The sequence below is a fragment of the Mytilus californianus genome, unplaced genomic scaffold, assembly GCF_021869535.1.
Source record: "Mytilus californianus isolate M0D057914Y unplaced genomic scaffold, xbMytCali1.0.p SCAF_11, whole genome shotgun sequence".
In the NCBI taxonomy this organism is placed as follows: Eukaryota; Metazoa; Mollusca; class Bivalvia; order Mytilida; family Mytilidae; genus Mytilus; species Mytilus californianus.
In genome coordinates, this window is record NW_026262593.1 from 32,744,754 (window position 1) to 32,752,079 (window position 7,326).

The window sequence follows — 7,326 nt, forward strand, 5'->3', positions numbered from 1 at the left end:
TTACTCATTTTATTACAATAGATAGGGAGAAACTTTAAACAGTATCTAATTAAAAAAGAGCAGATTTATAAACATGTCAAACTTGCTGAAAACGTCAGTTGGAAGTCATTCCCCTTTTGGCGGTCTTTAGGCACTTTTTACAGCAAAAACACATGAAACTTTAAACAGTATCTAATTAAAAAAGAGCAGATTTATAAACATGTCAAACTTGCTGAAAACGTCAGTTGGAAGTCATTCCCCTTTTGGCGGTCTTTAGGCACTTTTTACAGCAAAAACACATATCAACTAGACCAAACCTACACATAAATCAAATTGTCAGTCAGCTCTATAGCAGTTATTGCCTTTCAATGACAGTTTTTTCGGGACCCATGTTTTGCGCTTGTGACTGTTGTCTTGTAAACTTTAATAGGTTTAGAAACTAAAACAACAAAAAAGGATCAGACAGATAAAATTTACAGGTATATAAACATAACTGAATTATTTGTGGATAAACATCCTACAGGAGGGACTGTCCTAAATGACACTTTTGACCAATTCAGCGATTTTTTTATTATTTTGAATACAATGATAGATAGTGAAACTGAAAAAGAAAATAAGGCGATGGCGCTTATCAATTGACTCTTCGAACTGGTATTGTCCTTAAAAGAGGGACGAAATATACCAGAGGGACAGTCAAACTCATAAATCGAAAACAAACTGACAACGCCATGGCCAAAAATAAAAAGACAAACAGACAAATAATAGTACAGATGACACAACATAGAAAACAAAAGACTAAGCAACACGAACCCCACCAAAAACTGGGGGTGATCTCAGGTGCTCCGGAAGGGTAAGTAGATCCTTAATCCTAAAATTCTTTCCATTTAAAAAAATCCAAGATTGGATCTGCAACAAACTTTTCTTACTGAGAAAAATAGCTGTACTGTCGCCAATGGTTTTAATGATGTATAGTTTTGCCAAGTGAACATCTAGTTATACATAAAACAAAATAGTGAATACACACAATTTACAAATTAAAATGGCCGATGATGTGTAAAGAATGTACATAAAAATAAAACAAAAATACCGAACTCCAAGGTAAGTTCAAAAACGGGAGGTACTTAAAATCTGACAAAATCAAACGTTATCAATCAACGGAACGAAAGAATAACAACTATAATATTCCTGACTTGGTAGAGTGGTTTTCGAAAGAAAATGGTGGGTTAAACATGGTTTATAGGTAGTTAAACCTCCCATTTGTATGACAGTTGTTTATAGTTCCGTTATATCTGAAACTACTGTAGCGGGCAGGGGCTTGAAATGCTTGACCCAAAAGTTTTACTCCAAATTATGAGTAGTTTGTAAATTGCTAAGTTAATATGACAAGATATGAACTGGTCAGTATAATATAGGCATTTGTTAAAAGTAACATAAATAAGTTTCTATATTTTATTCATTTCAAGACTCAGATATTTTCATTGATATTCAAGATAAACAACAACAATTTTAAGTAGTAAGATACTTAAATTATAGACTTTTAGATTATATATGACAAGAATCTATTCAGTATACATGTAATATTTTATCTCTACACTCAAGAGATGATTAATATAATTTTTATGATTGCCGGATAACTTTGTCCGTGCAATTCTAATAAAAAATAACACTTGCTATTACCAATATAATTGTATGTTGGTATGTTAGAAAAATACCTAAAAGGCTGAGTCCTGCTATATTACCAAGAAAATAAATTACCCTTACAGAAAATACTAATTTCAAGTGAATTTAGTCAGAATACCTCTTTCTGACAATTTTGTAAATAGTAATAACTGATACCTCACCAGTTATATAAAAAAATGTTTATTATCATTAGTTATATTCAGAACCTTTCCTGAATAACTAACAATAAAATACAATTTATACCTTAAATAAACTGTTTTGTTTATTATAATTTCCAGACCTATAGGAAATTATCCCTTAATTGCCTAATGTTTTCCTATTTAATTTTATTTATTAGAAAAAGACAAACGTTAACAGTAACATGAAAACAATGAACAATTTCAATAATCCTAACTTTAAAAGATAAACTAGAAATAAAGCTTTGCCAGCAATAATACGATAATTAACCCAAAAGATATTCTAAAACAATTTTAAGAACTTTCCTAAATTTACTAAAAAAATAAAATACTTTAAGCAAAAGATCAAAAATGTAAGAGTCCGGCTCCTAAGAGTCCGCAAGGACGTATACGTCCTTGGAGTCCGCTAAAAATGAAATATTCCTTTCTAACTTAGAAAACGTTAAATTTACTATTTTCCTTTACAATTTAACCCCAAAAAAAATGAAGTTTGTTAGAAAAATTAACCATTTTGACAAAAATTACTGATGAGCGAAATAAAATACTAACTGTAACGACCAAAGATTTAAGCAGAACTGACGAACAAGCGTCGAAATTACGTCAATGTTGGATTGTTGGCAAAGTTGGAAAATTGTTGGATCGCGCGCTTGCTGTCCAACGAAATATTTGAATTCTCAAATAAATTACAAAAATCATAATAATATACAATTTTAGTAACAGTCATATAATAAACAAATTTTGCATGGTACTAAACAAATTTCTATAGTAGCTAAAAATACACCAATAAAACTTCACCGGAAGTCACAATACGTAAACAACATTGCCAAAAGTTATGTGTGTCACCGGCTAACCAAAATGACAAATATCAAGGATAGTGAGCATTAACATCTGCAAAACATTGAAGACGTTGACTACAAATACTAAAAGGAATTACAAAGAGTATTTGAAAACAGTTGCCGAAACGTAAAAATAGTGTTTTTATTGAAAAATCGTCCCAAGTGACACATGGGTTCCACTGCGCATGTCAGTACATTTCATTCATAAAATTCAAGCAAGGTGCGTGGATTTACTACGAGATTTACTACGATCTACTACAGTTGCTACAATTGGATCATCACAAAAATACAAGACATTCAGTGGATTATTACTATGAACTGGTAAATTATAACATGAACTTCAAATAGTTTATCAAATATTCAAATGACAGTAATTCAATATTTCTAGAAAATCATAATATTGTAATTGTTCTAACTTTACTTAATTAAATGTTAATTAAAACTTATTTGCTTCAATTATGAATATGTTTCAGACTACAATCATTACAAGTAATATAGTACAAGTTATTTCACACAGTTACTGTTTCCTACATAATAAGACTTTCATAAAAAAATACAGAATATTAAACAATATGCTCTATTAATACCAATTAAAACATACATCAAAAATATCTTCTCCCTGTCTATGTAAACTTACATGTACATCACACATGTCACAATAAAATACATGTACCCTAGTCTTCGTACTCTACATTTTACCCCCTTTCCATTATTTGCGTCCCCGCAAATACTTTTAACTTTTTGCAAAAGCTTCCATTTAAAGTTTTGATTTTTTTTTTCTATGCCTTTAATAATTGCATATACATGTACTTCTTAAAAAGAAAAATAGACTTAATATTTTAAGAATTATTTCCAAAACTGAATGAAATTAGTTTTCTTATTAATACCATCTATGATTATAACTAAAATACATGGTAATATATTAAATTATGTAAAAAAAACTACAAAAATATATTCTTTTTATATAATATTTTTCAGATACACCAGAAGTTTCACCATTATGACCATCAGCACGAGGGCGGTAGATACCAGACAGACTTAGTTATATATACCAAATGTGAAAAATTACTGAACATTAAGAACAATGTGGAACATGGCTAAGAACCAGAGGTTTTCTGAAGGAAAATTTAGTTACCATGTAAACAGTACCAAAATGTTTAAATATAAGTTCAAAAATACACCCCAAATTAACTTTTAACACTCGAAAGCTTTGACTATATCTAATATAAATAACTTATAAACTTTTCATGAATTTCAAAGATAAATTTTCAATCTAAGTAAATTTAAATAACTTTTAATCTTAACCTGAAATTACTTTTGATGTTAACAACTCTAATAAACAATACCTTAAATTTCCATTAAAAATATAAAATTACATCTTTATTCAATATATAATTAATTGTCATTAACTACTAGGGACTTCTTCTGTTTCTTTTGTGTTCCTGTAGCTGTTGTAGGAGGTGGTTCTGGTACAAGTTCTTTTTCTTTACTAGTCAAATGTCTAATTATTTCTTCTTTGGATACCCCCTTTCCAGACACTAAATGTGAGTCATGAAATTTCAGTCTTCTCATTGCATTTTGGTTATTCAATTCAAGTGTGTCTTCACTTTCTATTAACATCTTTGGTTCATGTTCAACAACTTCTGCTGAACCAATTACTGTATCTTGATACAAAGTGTTTTTGTAATCATATGTGTCCATTATGCTAGTTTTACACGTAACATCTTGGCTTACATGTATGTTAACTAAACATGGTGCCATTACTAATGAAAATCTTTCTAAAAAATTCTCAGAGGGTTCTAAAATACAATCTTGAACTGTTTCAGGAGAATCATCATCAAGTCGGTCAACAAAAACATCAACACAAATTTCTGACCTTGGGGGAATTTCATAGTTAGCTTCTCCATAAATTTTTCGAATAAATTTATTTGTTTGGCCAATTTGGGTACAATGGATAGCATGACCACCAAGCAGTATAATTCCATCTGTTAACTTTATGTCAGCAGGACCCCACTGAGATTTCATTAAAACATCCAGTCCTAACAAAGCTTCATCTTCTATATTTGCTACTATCATTTCTGTACTAAAACATAAATTTCCTAATTGAATTTCAAAAATAGCTTTCCCTAGCTCCTTTAAGGGTTTGCCATCAGCACAAGCTAAAGTATTAGACTTTTCCAAGATTGGTCTATTAACATGAGGAAATTTATTAAAGGCATACACGGATAACACTGTCCGAACTGCCCCTGTATCTACAGTAAAATTAACCTCAGACCCTTGGATATGTCCTTCAACATAAACTCCATCACTTCGGAGTACTTGTCTTGCAATTACATTACTTGCAATTGATGGTTCACTACCTAAAATTGGTGTAGAACAAACTAAATTTTTATCTTCTAAAGTGACAGAAGATGTATTACTATTACAGGTATCTCCCTGTTTTACTATATTTTCACTATTACTAACATTTTCCTTATTACTTTTACTATTACTAATATTTCCCTCATTACTATTAGTAATATTTCCGCTATTACTAATATTTTCTTCTTTACTATTACTATTACTAATATTTCCACTATTACTAATATTTTCCTCTTTACTCTTACTATTATTTCCACTGATAATAATATTTTCCTCATTACTATTACTAATATTTTCCTTATTAGTATTTACTTTTGCTAATATTCTCCTCAATACTATTACTATTACTAATATTTTCCTCACTTTTACTATTACATAAAGTTATACTGCTTATTGGTTCATGTACACCAATATTGTCCAATTTATGACCGTTTTCATTAAACTTAAGGGCTAACTTCTGGTCAGCTGGGTTAACCCGTTCTAGTTTAATGTATATCCATCTGATTTAAATTCACCTTGTGACGGACTAGTATTACTGTTGGGGGGAGTGTAAGGCATATTCATCTGTCTTGGAGGAGTAGCCTTATTATTTCTATAACATGTATAATCTGGTTGCCTATTGGGATTACTATAGCATTTTCTGGCATAATGACCTGGTTGACCACAATAATAACATTTTGGGATAGTTTCTGGGTTAGCATTTCTGTCTGAATTATTCTTTCTAAAATTCCCATTTGGAACATAGGATGGTGCATTGACATTGAAGGACTGTCTGTCAAACTGTCTTTCATCATGATAATTGTGTCCTGTTACTGATGTATGTGTATCATCATTTCTTTTCTTGTCCTGGTACATTTGGTCAAACATTTTCTGTAATTCATCTTTGGTTATCGGAATGACATCTTTTTCTGTATTTGTAGAACCTTGTTTGTTGAAATTGGTGTTCTGTTTCTTTAGTTGCCTTACTTTGGTATTTTTTTCTGAATTACCCTCCTGTGTTTCTGAAGTTGTCTCCTTATAGATAATAACCTCCTGTACTGCTTCCTCAATAGTTTTGGGGTCTTTTGTCAGTTCAATATGAATTCTTGCTTCATTATCTGACAATCCCATTAAGAATCTTTGAAGCAGGTCTTCCTGCCTAATTTTAGCATGTCTGTTTGAATAAGCCTTGTCATATATGCGTTTTAATTCCGCAGCATAGTCTGCAGTGTCTTCATTTGATTTTTGGGTACGTCTGTTAAATTGTACTTTATATGTTCTTTTATTTTCAAAGACTCCAAATCTATTTTTAAGTTCTGTTGCTAATTTTGAGTAATTCTTTAATGTTTTACTATTTAATTGGTCAAACACAAAATCACCAGCTTCCCCTTGAAGTCTGGTTAACAATTCACTCAATTTAGTTTTATTATCCCAATTTTGTAGATTTGCTACTGCTTCAAACCTATTAATCCAGACTTCCCATTTTTCTTTTCCTGTGAAGGATGGGAGTTTAGCATTGGAAAACCCAATTTTCGATTTTGATCGTTTACTTTGGGTTATAACATCGATATCTGTGTCAATACTATTAGTATCCATATCAGAGCATGCATCACTAAATATTTCATCATCAGTTTCATCATACTCAGATGCTGATGTAAAATCTAAATTACTATTAGATGTAAAACTTGGTTTACTTTTTCTAACTTTAGAAATTGAATTACTATTATTAGCAATTGTTATACTTTTAGCATGTTTTTGTTGCTCACTTGAAGCATTAGTATGCCTATATTGTTTTGTAATGCCAGTAAAAGCATTTTGAATGGCTGATACTACTTGACCAGTCATATCTTGTATAGCTACTTTAATAATATCATATATCCCAGAATCACCTTGGTTTTGAGGTTCTGACTTATTTTCTAGATCATTTTGCTTTCTATATCTGGAGGACCTTCTTGGAGAGCCAGGTTTTCTAGGACTTGGTCTCTTACTTAATTTGGATCTGGGTCTTAAAATTATTGTTTCTTCTTCTTCCTCAGTCTCTATGTCAGACAAGTCATGAGAAGCTTCATAAACTTGATCACTTCCAGAATGACATGTTTCGTCATCAGTGGTGTGGAGAGTATGGATTTCACTGTCCTCTGTTTCTGATTCTAATTGGCTACTATGTCCTCTATTATATGTGTCAGTCTTTCTTGATCGAACAGACCTTGGTTTACCCATTTCACTGATAATCTATTACACTTCAAAAGGTTCGTATCACAGGATCCAATAAAGTTTAATGAATCCCACCGTGGATGCCAAAATTATGTAGCGGG